General features: G+C 38.1%; 1 protein-coding gene across 2 annotated transcripts in view; it reads left to right on the top strand.

Moving 5' to 3' along the window:
* TMEM135 (transmembrane protein 135) overlaps positions 1-15,159 on the top strand; it is a 303,343-nt gene that overhangs the window by 264,819 nt on the left and 23,365 nt on the right.

Below are 15,159 nucleotides of genomic sequence, written 5' to 3'. Positions count from 1 at the left end.
AATTGCTGTACTTAGTTCAACAGATCTCAGGTAATTTTCACATATAGAAATCATTAGACTAATATAGAAATAGGTGGGCTTCCTTGGGGGCACATTGGTAAAGAATCTGCCTGCAATGTAGGATTCACAGGAGACACAGATTGAGTTCCTGGGTGGGAAGATCCCCTGGAGGAGGAAATAGGAACCCACTCCAGTATTCTTGCCTGAAAAGCTCATGGAAAAGAAGAGCCCGGTGGGCTGCTGTCCATAGGGTTGCAAAGAGTCGGACACAATTGAGTGACTGGGCACGCACATAGAAATAGATAAGCTATCTGAAGGTAAAAATATAATTTTGAACATTTGAGTATTTAGTTTGTCCATGTATATTAGAAGGTACTTTACTTTGGGTAGAATGTTAATTTTATAATATTCTTCCTACTTAAAATCTATAAAGAGATATCTTCAGTAGCCCCTCAAACTGAATGTTTAAACCATTTCATATCAGTTTAGTATTGGTTGAATTATATTTAAATTTGAGAACCCAGAAGCAGGTTGCAAGTTGGAGCAAATCATAAAAATTTGCAGATAATAGACTGTATCAGAATTTTTAAGTTTTAAGGAATCCTCAGGATCATTCAATTCTATCTTTTTGTTTTATATTTAGAGAAAGGATGAGAAACATTAAGTTTCATTTTAAGATCTTATAACTATTTAGTGAAAGAGCCAGAATTAAAAATGAGATTCTCAGACTGTCTTTGGCCTAATCAATTATGGAGTCTAAAATGGGAGAATACTCACTAGAAGGAAAGGAATTAACCTCTCAGTATATCAGGCCATATTTATCTACTGACCTATTTGTGGATGACTGATCTTTTCTGTTGGAATTCGTGATAACCTTAAGACCGAAATTCATGATAACCCTAAGACTGTTCTAAGTCATTAACGTTGTTGGCTCTGATAAAGCAAATGGAACATTGGCCAAGTAGGAGTAGCTGTGTTTTCTTTCTCCTGCATTTCAAAATTATCAATGTCACAGGATCGATATCTAAGAAATACTTTCCAGATGGCTTTGTTTTTGTTTACTGAACTGTATTTTATAGTGGAAGCCTTTGAAAGAATATGGGCCTTCCCAATAGTTTTGGATGACCTTTAATTCCTCCCTGTTCCTAGTTTAGGCTGGTTAGAAAGGGTTTTGTTTTGTTTTTAAGATAAGTGTGACTGTTTGCATATAAATCTGTTGTCACATTTTGTGTGTATATTCAAAAAACTTGGTTTTTCCAAAAGTTTGATAAAACCTTTTTATTCTCATTTTCTACCTTGGTAGAATTTTACTTATAAAGCTTGAAGGAAAAATTGAACATCTTTTTCTACAGTTTTCAAAAATATCAGGTTATTCCTGTAACCAGTACCCTAATCTTCCTTCCCTGTGCCCAACTCTACCAAAAAAAGATCCACAGAATTGGAACTACAAGGCTGATAAGGGTCATCAAACTTAAGATTTCTCATGTCATCTTCATAGAAGGGACCTTTGTGAAGGAACCTGTTCATAAAAACCGAGAGCACTTCGAAAACAACAGGTTTTTCCTGTAACCTGCAAGAGAAGTTTGAATAAACTGCAGCCCATGGCAGGAAAACTTACGAGTGTCTGAATGTTTGGTGTTAGGAATGGACTGGGGAGAAAAGCAGTAACAAGAGTGCAGTAACAAGAAAAGCAGTAACAGTAACGAGAGAACTGGATGGGGTGTTAATTACACAAAGCTGTATAACTCTTCAATCCGATGTGCCTTATTGGCAGTCTTGGTTTTCAGCATCCTTCTCTGTTCCCAGTAGTAAATAAATTCTGTGACTTTATTAATTGTATGTACACAGAGCAATATCTAGAGCTACATTATGGATGCTGCAAATGAGGTTACTTTCTTTGGCAGAGATAGTCTAGATGAATTCCTGATTGCAAAGCAAGAAATAGAGGGGTTTTTGTTTTTTGTTTTTTTGGCTTTTAACTGGTATTAATTACTTGAATTTTATAGTATCTTAAAGTTTGATACTTTTGGGCCTCATTTAGTTTTGAAAAGAGTCATTTTAAAACCAATTTGTTAATCTGTCAGAATGTATTAAAATGTCTTAAAGTTGATATGTAATTTAATTTATTATCCTAAAGAGCAGTATAACTTTTTAGATGGCTTTAGTATCAGTTGCTTTCAACAGAATTCAGTTTCTAAGTTGATATTTAAAAAGTTCAAACAAATGCTATTAAGTGAGATTGCAGTTTAAAAATAAACAACGAGATGGGATTCAATAGTAAGTCATGAAAGCTACACTTGGAATATCTTTGTTAAACACAGATCTGGTCATGTCTTCTGTGATAGCTCAGTTGGTAAAGAATCCATCTGCAATGCAGGAGACCTGGGTTTGATTTCTGGGTCGGGAAGATCCCCTGGAGAAGGGAAAGGCTACCCACTCCAGTATTGTGGTCTGGAGAATTCCATGGACTGTATAGTCCATGGGGTCACAAAGAATCAGACACAACTGAGTCACTTTCACTTTTCTGGGACATGGGGCCTTTTGCCTTAGAGGTAAAGTTCAAACTCATTTTTTTAAATTATTTTTTATTGAAGGATAATTGCTTTACAGAATTTTGTTGTTTTCTGTCAAACCTCGACATGAAATCAGCCATAGGTATACATTTGTCCCCTCCCTTTTGAACCTTCCGCCCATCTGCCTCGCCATCCCACCCCTCTAGGTTGATACAGAGTCCCTGTCAAACTCATTTTTAGAATTAATTGATTTGCCTGCAGCAGCTCGGTCTTGGTTGTGGCACATGGGGTCCTCAGTCTTCGTTGTGGCGTGTGGAGTCTTTAGCTGAGACATGCGAGTTCTCAGTTGCAGCATGTGGGATCTGGTTTCCTGACCAGGGATCGGTCCAAGCGCCCTGCATTGGGAGCTTGGAGTCTTAACCTCTGGACCACCAGGGAAATCCCTCAGACTCGTTTCTGACACGTTTGGCCTGTGCCAAGTCCTTCTGTACTGCTTGCTGTCTCCATTTGCCACTCACGTTAAGCCTCTTCAGTCCCAGAACACCTTGTCTGCGTCTCACGTGGGTTGTCCCTCTCTGCTCTCTTCCTCCTCTTCTGCCTGCACGTGCCATCTTAAATGTCTCTTCTGGGTGGCCTGCCACGGCCAAGCCGGGCTTAGGCAGCCCTCCTTTGTGCTCCCTGGGCACTGGGTGCTTCATGTTAAAGCGCTTCCTGCAATGCAGTAGCCCTTGTCACTTATGTGTATGCCCCTCTGGGTTGTGAGCTCCTGGAGAACACGGACCCTGGCTGTCCCCAGCACTTGACAGCCTATCTGGTACATAGTCGACTCAGAGTAAATATTGGTGAAATATTTAACTGTGTGAATGAGTGTGGATAATGCCCCGACCTATGAACTTTATCATCTCACCTCTTTTGTGTGCTCTGTTGCTCGGTCATGTCCGACTCTTTGCCATCCCACGGACTGTAGCCCGCCAGGCTTCTCTGTCCATGGAATTTCCCAAGCAAGAATACTGGAGCAGATTGCCATTTCCTGCTCCAGGGGATCTTCCCGGCCCAGGGATTGAACCTACATCTCTTGCATCTCCTGTAGTGGCAGGCAGACTCTTTACCACTAGCACCCCCTTGGAAACCTCATTTTTTCAGTTGTAATTTCTAGTTCAGTATAAACATGTCTATAGCAGCATTCCCATTCCCGCCTTTTGGACTTGATAGCCTTATATTCCAGTCACTGTTATATTTCATTTGGGTGTTAAAAGATAGCTCCTCATTCAGAAAAGATTAGAGACTCCTTTTTAGACCCCTGTTTATGCACATTTATGTCTAAGTGTCAATTTGTGCCAAATTATCGGTGAAAAAACTAATAAAATTTTATATTAAGGCTGAACACTGGGAGTTGTTAATATGTAATGGGGTAGCTGATTTTAAACACATTTTTAGATACTAAATATTTATTAAAAGCTTAGAATTGCTGTTCAAAAATGAATCCAAGAAACATGATACCCAATTAGAAATATGATTACTCGAAAGTAGTGTTTTCAGATACTAGACAGATACAGATTTCTTTCTTTCAACATAAATTATTGAGTGGCTGATATGCTATGCACTGATGTAGGCACTTGGGATATATAACTGAACGATGTGAAATTCCTGAATGCTTTAGTAATTAGAACAAAAAGGAGCTCAGAATGCATATACACATAGTTTATGCATATACGTAAAATACTAATTAATATGTTGTAGACAAGCCTGTTTCTGAAATCAGCAACAGATTTTAAGCATTATCATACGTAAAGTGAAATATTGAAGTTATTATGTAAAAAACTAAGTGATGCTAGGATTTGGGAGGAAAGGGGGACTGTGCCTTGAATTTCGTTAAATATGGTAAACAAATACAATTGATCTTCAACAGTAATATGCCTGGTGTGTTATGGTAGGCTGTGTTATTGTTTAAAACCCTTTGCTGTCTCTCCCTGGGGAAGCATTATATTCACTGACCTGTTAACATCATGCCTGGCCTTAGATTTGCTTTGGCTAATAAAATACGAGTGGAAATGATTTATGTTTACTTTTGAGCAGAAGCTTTGAGTCAGAACACAGTGTCCTATATTCTTTTTTCCTCTGCTTTGACAATTCAGCAGATCTGAATAGATGTTTCTCCATCGCCCTAAGGTCCAAAATAAAGATGACATGTAGTTGAGACTTAGCCAACTCTTGTTTGATAATTAGCATGAGCAAGAAATAACCTTTTGTTGTTCAAACTGTTGAAATTCTGCTATTGCAACATAACCTGACCTGATGGTTCTCAAGCTTGAGCATGCGCTAGAATCATGTGGAGGTTTTGTTAAAATACAGAGTGTACAGGTTGTTGGACCCTGCTCTTAAGAGTTTCTGAATTCATGAGACCTGTGCTGGGAACCAGCATTTCAGTTTCTAACAAGTTGTTAAGATCTGATGCTGATGCTGTTCCAGGTGGTCCACACTTTGAGAATCACTGACCTAACCTTTCCTGATTATGTGGTCTATTAATTTATATTTCTAGATACCTTAATTGCACAGTAAATGTTGCCGTTTTGTTGTTGTTTAGTCACTAAGTGGTGTCCGACTCTTTGTGACCCCACTGACCATAGCCTGCCAGTCTCCTCTGTCCGTGGGATTCTCCAGGCAAGAACACTGGAGTCGGTTGCCATTCCCTTCTCCAGGGGATCTTCCCAAGCCAGGGCTTGAACATGTGTCTCCTGAGGCTCCTCCATTGGCAGGCAGATTCTTTACCACTAACCCACCTAGGAAGCCCAAATGCTGTAATAACAAGATGCAAAATATTTCCCAGTGTCGTTATTGAAGATGTAAACTCTATAAATTGCTTTTGATTTCTGAGATATGGACACACAAAATGCCATATGGAAACATAAATTTTGTAAAATGGAATAGATAACTTTGGAAATTAGTATCATGTTGTTGTTGTTCAGTCGCCCAGTTCTATTCGACTCTTTGTGATCCCATGGACTGTAGCACGCCAGACCTCCCTGTCCCTCAGCATCTCCCACAGTTTGCCCAAGTTCATGTCCATTGCATCAGTGATGCCATCCAGCCATCTCATCCTCTGACGCCGTCTTCTCCTTCTGCCCTCAGTCTTTCCCAGCATGAGGGACTTTTCCAGTGAGTCGTCTGTTCACATCAGATGACAAAAATACTGGAGCTTCATCACCCGTCCTTCCAATGAGTATTCGGGATTTCCCTTAAGAGTGACTAGCTGTCACGTTAGCGAGAGCCAAATGAAACCTGCCAAAAATACACAAAAAGCAAAGGAAGTTTGAGAAAGAGTCATATACAATTGTGGGGAAAACTGTCATTCCTGTTGGACTTGGTAGCAGTCCTCTTAAACAAGGAGGGTGGTTGAGGAATGGATTGCATGTGGAAGGACCAGGGTAACCAAGATGAGAGAGGTGAGAGAGTGTGACATGTATCTGAGAGTAACTGCTAATACAGTTTGCTACTGAGAGGCAGGTAAAGGAGAGGTAATCTCAGGAATGTCTTTCAGAAGTCCCGTTTCTTATTTGGTGTATGATAGAAAACACAACTTCGTTCCAGGCCTGTTTTTTGTACTCATGTATGAAATTGAGGTGCTTTTGGAATTCAAGTTGCTAACAGTGGCAGATTTAATACTGATTGCGATTGTCCTCAAAGTTTTGGAGAGAGTTATGTAAAAAATCACTCTTGTGAAGAGGGAGGTAGATAAGAGAAGGCAGTAAAGAGTCCTGAACAAAGTCAGGCCAATCACGTTTCACTGGGAGGATTTTGGTTCCTTGCTATCCATGCTCTTCTGTCCCTTATAAAGTCTTTGCATGATTTTAGTTGGAGGAATATTGCTCTCTCCTTCCATTCAGGTGATTTGTGATTTGTCTCCTACAGCCCAGGGTCCCTCATCTTCCCTGTGGTATTTCTTCTCCCCAGTAGGCCCAGAGAGTGAGTTATTGGGATATAAACAGATTTCCTTGTATGTGATGCTGTCTTAGACCAGAATCTGTCTGGGGGCAGATCATTTAATCTCCCCAGGCCTTGGTTTCTTAATCTTACAGTTTAACTCTCTTAGGTTACTTTAGTTCTAGTATTTCATTTTTCTAGTACCATTTATAGTCTAGCAAGATTCCAGTATTTTAACTTGCCCAATTTTTGTCATACATAACACATGTCCATCATCTTTGAGATGAATGAAGTAAGCTGGAGTTTTTAAATGAAGGCTTTTCTTTTAGAGTTAGGTACTCTGTAGTCCTCAGTTAATCACAAAACTGTAGTTTTCCAAAAGCTTCCAAAATAGTATTTTTGTTCCATTATTCAAAGATGCATATTTCATCTTAGATGTGAACTTTGATATTAAATAAGCATAACTTCATGAAAAAGTATAGCCTAAATAGCTGCTCATTTTGTTTAGTGTGCAATCCAGTTGCTGTATTATTTTAATGACATAGATACTAATGTACATTTGAAAGTAAATTAATGTTGATTCAGAGATCCTATATCATTGAAAACCTTTGTTTTAATCTTTTTCCCAACCATTATAGGAGGGGGAAAAAAATGAAAATACTTGGCAGTCTTAAGGTCTTTAAAAAATAGTTTGGTTCAGTATTGTGGTTAGAATTTTTGTTTAATGTAAATAATTTTTTTCCATAACAATGCTGTGATTTTAAGAAACTTGGTAAGTTTTTCTTGGATTTATGTAAAACACAATTTTGCTACTAAATTTGGTTTTTGCCTATTGTTAATTTGGCGAGTATAAACATGTGCCATTTCCTTAGGAACTGCAAACAATTTAGGTCAATGGAAGTAAAATCTGCTTCTTTTACATGTATTTTAAAGTTTGACTTGCTGACTCAGTAGTCAGTGGATGTATTGTTGTTGTTTAGTCATGTCTGATTTTTTGTCACCCCATGGACTGCAGCACGCCAGACATCCCTGTCCTTCACCGTCTCCCGGAGCTTTCTCAAACTCATGTCCATCAAGTCGGTGATGCCATCCAAGCATCTCATCCTCTGTTGTCCCCTTCTCCTCCTGCCTTCAATCTTTCCCAGCATCAGGGTCTTTTTCAGTGAGTCAGCTCTTCCCATCAGGTGGCCAGAGTATTGGAGCTTCAACTTCAGCATCAGTCCTTCCAATGAATATTCAGGGTTGATTTCCTTTAGGATAGACTGGTTTGATCTCCTTGCAGTCCAAGGGACATGAGTTTGAGCAAACTCCAGGAGATACTGAAGGACAGGGAAACCTGGTGTGCTGCAGTCCATGGGGTCGCACAGAGTTGGACAGGATTGAAATGAACAGCAACAAGTATTGTTATTACTAGTTCGTTTTGAGAGGGAGATTCATCCTAATTAACATTTCTTTTAGAAACAGTCTGAAGGTGATTCTTGGTTTCTTAGCAATTGAAGAGGGCTTGGAGCATGACCTTCCTTAGTTTAGATTTTAAAGCAAAAACAGTTCCAGCCTCTCCAAGTTGAAGGAGAAATATGATTCTGTTGGAGTTGTTACTGTAATTTTGAATCCAAATGTTTCCAATTTATATTCAAGACATACTAGAAAAAAGTACACAATAATCATCTGGGGACTTACAATCACACTTGATTACCCATAACTGCTGCCTTGCTTCACCAGCTTTCCTGAGGTTATTGAGAACAAAGCTAAGCACCAGTGTTCCATTCTATGTGAAATAAATGTACTGTAAAACATTTGCCCAAATCAAAAATAATATTTTTAATGCAGTGGGGAGAATCACTTTTAAAGAAAACAGTTAAAAATTGTTTGGAAGGTCTATGATGTGTTCACGAACAAACAAAATAATCTTCCACAAATTTCTTCATCTGTTGCTGTTCCAACTTAAGATTTTTATGTATGAGCTTTCTTAAACTAGGACTGTAATATCTGTTATTTTGTTTTCTCATATTAAGTGCCGTTTGCTGGCTGAAACCAAACTCTCTGAGTCTGTTTTATTCTTGAAATTATAGTAGACCTAAGAGGAAAAAACCTGTTGTGTATATTTAAGCAAAGTAGTGTATTTTAATTGCACATCCAAGGTTCCGAGTAGTAAATTGAAATGATTGATTTAACCTGTTGGAGTGTACATATGTAATTAGAACACTGAAGATTTTTTAAAAACAAAGCTAAAATAAAATCTTTAAATTAATCCCATCTCAATTTTTCTGTTATTCTTATGATAAACAGATATCAATCAAAATCTATAGTTGTTGATCCAGTTTCAGTTCCTAAATTATAGTTTCAGTTCAGTTCAGTCGCTCAGTCATGTCCGACTCTTTGCGCCCCCATGGAGTGCAGCAGACAGTCCTGTCCATCACCTCCCTGTCCATGACCAACTCCCGGAGTTTACTCAAACTCATGTCCATCGAGTCGGTGATGCCATCCAACCATCCCGTCCTCTGTCGTCTCCTCCTCCTGCTTTCAATCTTTCCCAGCATCACGGTCTTTTCCAATGAGTCAGTTCTTTGCATCAGTCCTTCCAATGAACACCCAGGACTGATCTCCTTTAGGATGGACTGGTTGGATCTCCTTGCAGTCCACGGGACTCTTAAGAGTCTTCTCCAGCACCACAGTTCAAAAGCATCAATTCTTCTGTGCTTAGCTTTCTTTACAGTCCAACCCTCACACCATACATGACCACTGGAAAAACCATAGCCTTGACTAGGCGGACCTTTGTTGGCAAAGTAATGTCTCTGCTTTTTTAATATGCTGTCTAGGTTGGTCATAGCTTTTCTTCCAAGGAGCAAGTGTCTTTTAATTTCATGGCTGCAGTCACCATCTGCAGTGATTTTGGAGGCCCCCAAAATAGTCTGTCACTGTTTCCATTGTTTTCCCATCTATTTGCCATGAAGTGATGGGACCAGATGCCATGATCTTAGTTTTCTGAATGCTGAATATTTTTTCACTCTCCTCTTTCACTTTCAGCTTAGGATGGGCATATTGGGACATAATCCCATCATATGTGAAAGAAGAGCCCTGCTGCTTTTCTCAAATCAAACAATTTAAGGAGAGAAAATGCAGGACAAAAAAAATTTGAAGCTGAACTCATAAAGTAGAAATAAAGTAATCAAGCTCTTAGCACTGTTGATACAAGAAATTGTGTCAGAACTTTTAGTTAAGATTATTTTCATTTATTTGACAAAGATACATATAACTTTGCAGATGCCTTTTTTAATGATATGAGATAGTATATAATTTACCTTGGCATTACTCAAATGATCTGCAGCACAGTGTCTTTTGTATGTTAGATGCCTGGTAACTGTTGAGTGAATAAAAAGAGATGCTATAATGTTTAACCAATATGTGAGTTTCCTTCTAACCAGTTCAATGAGTAAAAAAAGGACAAAAGAACTCTGACATGATACTTACTCAGTGTTTCTTTTTTGTCATTGTAGTCCCCTAGTTATCCATGTTCTTTGGGATCATTTCAGAAAATTCTACCTGCATCATTTGTTTTAGTTATTAATTTTTTGCCTTCTAGCAAAACTTTTATAGCAGTATTAATTAGTGAAGTTGACTGACTTTCACTTTCTCTGCCAAGGTGTTGGTGAAATAGAGACGAATAACTTTTACAGTGTTTAATCTGTTCCTGAATGTTCAGATACTGATGTTTTTAATTAAACAAACTATACAAATAATATATAAATGTATACTTATAGAAAATTTAAATGATATATGAATATAGAGAGTAAAGAGTTATATTCTTTCTTCATGTCTTTTATCCCATGCCCTGGAGAAGGAAATGGCAACCCACTCCAGTATTCTTGCATGGAAAAAAGTCCCATGGACAGCAGAGCCTGGCAGGCTACAGTCCATGGGGTCACAAAGCGTTGGACACAACTGAGCGACTAAACACGCACTGCAGTAGGTAGCCTGCTAGTAACTGTTTGGGGTGTATGCTTTTGACTCGATAGACATGAGTCTCAGTGAACTCCAGGAGTTGGTGATGGACAGGGGAGGCCTGGCGTGCTGCGATTCATGGGGTTGCAAAGAGTCGGACACGACTGAGCGACTGATCTGATCTGATCTGATGCTTTTGATCACTTTCTATAACATTCTATATGTATACAAAAACAGCATTTTATGTTTTATCATTGATAATATTTTAGCACTGATGCTTAATATATCAAAAATGTAACCTTCTATCATTGAGATTATAGAATTACTTCTTTTATTTAACAGTGTTTCTTACAGGTCTTTGTATAGCATATATATATTTATGGTGGTAGTTTGTCTTGTAATCTTACAGTTAAAAAAAGAGAAGGTATCTTTCAACCTTTTCAGGAGTAAGTTTCGTGTGTAAATTTTATAAGCAATAAGCAAATGTAATAATATTAGTAGCAGCCAGTAATCTCAAAATAAATTCAGGGATTTGTACGTATGTTTTATTTCTTTTTAATTCTTGACGGCAAAATCACTATGTATAAATGATTTGGAATAATTCATTTATTTTCCATCATTATTATTTTAAATAATAATAGTAGCAGTAAATAAGATGGTAATAAGTGATAAAACTTCCGAATTGGAAATCATTTAAGGAGCCATTATGGCAGTCATTTACTTCCAGCCCTCTTTCCGAAGGTGGCGAGATGGAGCCCTCAGTGATTTAGGTTGACAGGCAAATTATGACTAGTTTCTGTTCCATTGCATCATGCACTGCTTTAGAAATATTTAAGAGGAGATTTATATAAGTGTATCTTTTATGTCTATTATATGTAATCAAATAAATGAAAGCTGACTAGACAAAAAATTGTAGGAGTCAAAATAGTTCTCAGTGTTTTCAGGTTACTAGAAAGCACATAATAAAACAGCACATTTACATTCTATGTTGGTGCCAAATGTTAGGGTGTTCTTAGAGATTTTATGACTGTGTGGAATAATAGGAACATGAGTATCGCCTATCACTAAAAGTCTCATGTTAGTGATATTTACTTGGGGGAACTTAATGCAGTTTAACTAAAATTTTTTCAGAAGTAATATTTTGCATGCCTATGAATTTGTTTTTAAAGGAAAATGTGCAAGAAAATGTTTGTGAAATCACATCCGACCTAGAAATTCTTCCCAAAATGGTTTACTGGTGACCCCTGCTGGTACAATGTTGTAATGAAGTATATTTCGTATCTCAAAAAAATGTATCCCAGGTATCATGAGACATTTCCAGTATCTCATTGAAGTAATTTCATGGAAGTTAAGAATGAAATAAAGAATCTTTCTGGGCAGAGCTGTTTTTTTTACCAACACTTGCATTTCTAATCGAAAAAAATTGTCTTTTTGGATTCCCTCCTATTAATATTTGACCAAAAGTAGTATTCTAATAACAATAACATCAGACTTCTTAATTCTTTCTTATATATAGTATGCAATTCCAACCTGACCCTCTATGATTAGTTGTTTATCAGCTAAGTTGTTTGATATAATGCTGCGAATTCTTTCCCCCTCTTCGTCTCCTGGCTTTGTTTTATGTCATAGGTAGCACAGAACCTTGCAATTGTAGAGATTTAGTAACTGTAGGTTCAGTTATTTATGCCATTTGCACAAACGTTAATAGGAGAATTTGTGTATACGTGAGTTAAATGCATTCTTTTTATGCCCACTCAAAAAATGAAAAAATTTAGAATGACTTTGTATTATTAGAGAGTGGTTTTATTAACGAAATGAATTTTTGTTTTTCTTTTCTGAAAGAGATTTTCTGCATACAAGTTATGGAGGAGTAAAAAAATGCTCATTTTCTTATTTTCTGTATTGACACTTAATTCCTAGATGAGACCTCTCCCTTGAACTCAAATCTGCATACCCAGCTGCTTCCCTAGCATTCCCATTTACAGCTCACATGCATCTCAAACTTAACGCATCTGAAACAGAACTTTGATTTTTCTCTTCAAAACCTGTTTCTCTAATAGTCTTCCTCATTTCAGTAAATGGATATTTTATCCTTCCATTCGCTCAAACCAAAAATATTTTAATAATTTGTAAATTCTCTATCATACCCCACATTCACTTAAACCATCTAGAAATTCTGCCCACTCTATCTTGAAATGCATTCAGACACATTCCTGTCCACGTCCGCCACTGCAGCCTGGTCCAGCCGCAGGCACCGTTCTCCTCCTAATTAGGCCCTGTGATTTTTTCTACCTTTGCCCTCCTGTAGTCTGTTTTCCAACCAGCAGCCAGTCTATTATCTTAGAATTTAAGACAACTCTTTTCACTCCTCTGCGGAGAACCTGCCCGAGTCCTCACCACACCTGCCGTCCCTGCAGGAACTGCAGACCACTCGCCCCCTCATTTCCTACCACTGATACCGGGACCTCGTCTCCAACTGCTGCTTCGCTCCAGCTTAACCCCTGGCTGTTCTCCTTACACACTATGTAGAGTCCTCGTCCTTCAAACTGAAATGCCCTTCCCTCAATTCAGTAAGGTTTCTGATCAAATTACCAAACTCCACCTCCTCAGAGAGGCCCTTCCTGGCCACAGTTCTCCGGTAAGAATACTGGAGTGGGCAGCCATTCCCTCTTCCAGGGTATCTTCTAGGGATCGAACCCAGGTCTCCTGCCTTGCAGGCGGATTCTTTACCTTCTAAGCCACCAGGGAAGCCTGCTTCCTGACCACAAGGTTAAAAACAAATACAAAAGGCCCAGGCTGATACTGTTTCTCCCCTTTTCCTGCTTTGCTTTTTGCCATAGTAGTTATCACCACATGACATACTTAGTTTTTTAAATCCTCTCTCTTCCCCCATCTAAAATGTCAGTGGTAGGAAAGCAGAGACCCTGTATTGTCCACTGTTACATCCTTAAAACCTAAAGCAGAGCTTGCACATAGAAGGCACTGCATAATAGCATTTGCGGAATAAATCAACCAGCCTTAATATCTGAATGAAGAATGTGATTTGATTTACATTATAATAACCAGATCCATCTCATAGTGAGGTGCCTTTTAATGGGATCTCTTTTGTATAAATCTTTATGTTTATATCATACTTTTTACATTTAACACAGATTTCTGTAGTGTTTCATAGTTAGGTTAGGGCTCAGATGATACTTTTTATGTCAGAATGCAGGCCAGTATTGCTGTTTTAAACATTCTTTTTCTGGGAATAATTACTTTTTTGTCCTTTTGACATAGACATCTGACCCTCAATTACATTAAGAGACCTTATACACATGAATGGAAAGAAGAATAGCCCCTTTTGAATCCATGCTAAGACTTTATCAATATGAAGTGCTTCCCACAGGGTTCTGCTGAAAGAACCAAACTTCCATCATAATGAAATTGCAAATTCATTTGTGGATGCCCTTTTATATTTGAAAGCTACTTCTTGATGTTTGGTCTGCAGTTAGATTTATTGTTTAAGGTCACAAATAATGCAATCCTGACTAGACCACGTTGTCAGAATCCTTTATTTAGCATTGCGCAAAGACAAATGGCTATCCTTTAACAATAACATACCAACACCAAAATTTGTTCCCAGTTGTACATAATCTTTTAATCAATCTGTTGCTCTCTGTTTTCCAGTCAATAGACTCCCAGCCTACCCCCTCACCACCCCATCTATCTAGAAATTACTCAATTATGGGTTTTAAATTACTGAGAAACACTTTCTTCAGATGAAAACAGATAATTGGAAGAATTTTAATGCTGTAATTTTCCCCTGCATGTTTTTAGCTTAACATATGAATTATTTTGCCTTTACCCTCATTCTGAACAGGGTAGATGCTTATGTAGTATGTTAGCTAAATTCTCTGGTCACATTCTTACTGTTAACATGACCGCAAAGTGGATTATAGTGCTTAATTGAATTCTTAATTCTTTAAAACATCTCAGTGCACATGGATTAAGTTTTTTCCCTGAGATTCTATAATGTCCTCCAATAAAAATGTGTATTTAAAGCTTTCGAGACAGATTTCTTATATTTTTGTTCCTTTCCTTTGTGACCTTTCATATAAAAGGCATACAGATAGAATTGCCCAGTTAGATTTAAGGCTGTGATTTTCCTCTGCAAATACCCAGTGTCTAATAGAGTAATGATACTCTGTTATGTTAGAGTATCATTATATGACCAATGTGTAGTTTCTCCAAGGAATTTTAATACCAGAAACACAAAGATTCTCTGGTAACTTGATGACACCTATAGTGGAGCAGACCATTAAGACCAGTATATAGTAAGGCCCCTATTTTAAAACCTTGTTTAAATATTTTTTGCCAATGAGAGAATCTTCCCTTCCCGCACCCACCCCCGCCCCGCCTTTAATTGCCATGTAGCTTAGGTCTTCCCCAATTAAAAGGAATACATTGTTTTAGGAAGAGGTGTAAGAGAAAACCGTGACTTTTAAGTCAGATGAATTCTGACTACTATTTATTTTGTGACCTCTGGGAGATTGCCGCATGTGGGGGGCCTCTCCGCAGCTGTGACATAGAGATACACCTGTTTATAGAATTGTGATATAATTGAGTGAGACAGCACATGTAAAGGGCTGCAGACAGTGCCCAGCAGTGGTAAACGCTCTGATATTTGCAGTCTTCTCTCTGTGCTCTTCTCCTCCACCCGCGTTCCTCATGCTGCGTTATCTGTTCCGACTGGGCTTACTCAGAAGTTAAAACTGTTGAACTAAACGTGAAACCTTTTTGT

Source organism: Bos taurus, chromosome 29 (assembly GCF_002263795.3).
Source record: "Bos taurus isolate L1 Dominette 01449 registration number 42190680 breed Hereford chromosome 29, ARS-UCD2.0, whole genome shotgun sequence".
NCBI lineage: Eukaryota > Metazoa > Chordata > Mammalia > Artiodactyla > Bovidae > Bos > Bos taurus.
The sequence above is the reverse complement of the archived record's forward strand: the minus strand, read 5'-3'. Positions and strand labels throughout refer to the sequence as shown.